Source organism: Pyrgilauda ruficollis, unplaced genomic scaffold (genome assembly GCF_017590135.1).
Source record: "Pyrgilauda ruficollis isolate IOZ18807 unplaced genomic scaffold, ASM1759013v1 scaffold47, whole genome shotgun sequence".
In the NCBI taxonomy this organism is placed as follows: Eukaryota; Metazoa; Chordata; class Aves; order Passeriformes; family Passeridae; genus Pyrgilauda; species Pyrgilauda ruficollis.
Window position 1 is genome coordinate 2,552,871 of NW_024526266.1, and position 1,343 is coordinate 2,554,213.

At 56.7% G+C, this 1,343-nt stretch overlaps 1 protein-coding gene across 3 annotated transcripts in view; it reads left to right on the top strand.

Moving 5' to 3' along the window:
* The first annotated feature begins 1,263 nt into the window (after positions 1-1,263).
* FAM20B (FAM20B glycosaminoglycan xylosylkinase) overlaps positions 1,264-1,343 on the top strand; it is a 27,900-nt gene continuing 27,820 nt past the window's right edge. For 2 of the 3 annotated variants that reach the window (XM_041479047.1, XM_041479046.1), the window contains exon 1: positions 1,288-1,340. The gene's annotated coding sequence lies outside the window, so the exon portion shown is untranslated. Of the gene's footprint in view, positions 1,341-1,343 lie in introns of all 3 variants that reach the window. The other variant, XM_041479048.1, reaches the window with a different exon arrangement.

Consider the following 1,343-nt stretch of genomic DNA (forward strand, 5'->3'; position numbering starts at 1 on the left):
CCTGAGTGTGGATGTCTGCAAAGATGTTTGCTTGAGGCACTTGGAACCTTGCAGCAGGAAGTCATAAAGCACTAGGTATGATTTTTATTTTTTTTTTTTCAAAGGGGCTTTTTAAAGTCACATTAAAAGTTTTCGTTCCAAGTCCTAAACATGGAGGAGGGAAAGGGAAAATTCCTGGAAAGAAATACATTTATTTTCCACTTCAGGCCAGTCTGCAAGTATTTGTTGCAGTGTTAAAGTAGCCCAAGACACCGCAGTCAACTACATTGGACACAATGATCTGAGAGGTCTTTTCCAACATAAATGATTCCGTGAAAAGGGACCATAAGAGGATGAGGAACAGCAAGTGGAGCAGAAACAGTGGAGAAAACGTCCTGGCCAGTGAGGAGCTGTGGAGGAAGGGGCTGCAGCTGTGGTGGGTGAGTGCAGCGCGGGACTCGCCGTTCCTGCCGGGCGTTTGGCGAGCACGCTCGGTGCTGCCGGGCGTGCTCCTGCTCGGACGGGCTGGCCCTGCACCAGCGGCGCCTTCCCGGCCAAACTTCCAGCGCTGCCTGCCTGATGGAATCGGCACCGGGGCGTTATTGCACAGTGGGACTGTGTGAGCCTAGAGGGGAAATTGAAATTAATGTGTTATTTGTAGTTGAACGGGGGAAACTTCTAAATTGATGTGTTATTTGTAGTTGAACGGGGAGAGATAAAATTCTGTTGATGTTATGGTTGAATAGCATCCAATTTATTGGTGCTAGATTATAGAAGGAGGTGTACTGCTCAGGACTGCACACAGTCATAATAGGGCTATATAGTATAACAATACTGGTTAAGAGGGCTGTAATTCTAAACTATAATTCTGTAATTCCAAAGTCCGAGGAGCCAAGTGCCTCTGACGGCGGCGCGCGTTGTTACGGGACCCGCTGCCACAGCATCCTGCTCCCGCGGAGCGCTGCTGCGCGCAGCCACAGCTAAGCATTTTCCATATGCACTTGAAAAACGTGTGTGACAAACGCGGATTCGCTTGCTTTCACCCCAACGCCGGGAATCTTCCCCGCAGCCCTGGAGCGGCACCGGCGCCGGGCGGGTCGGGGTTAACCCCGCCGCCGCTGCCGCCGCCCCATTGGCGGGCACCCCCCCCCCCCCCCCCCCCGCCGTTCCTATTGGAGGCGCCCGGCCGCGTCTCCCCGGCCAGAGCAACCCTGGCGGCTGATTGGCGGGCGGGCGGCGCGCGGCGGGCGGGGCCGGCGCACATTGGCTCGGGGGTAGGAGCGGGGCGCTGGGCGGCACCATGTCGTGGGGCTGGCGGGGGCCGGCGGTGGCCGGGCCATGGCGGGCGGGCGGCGGGCGCGGTG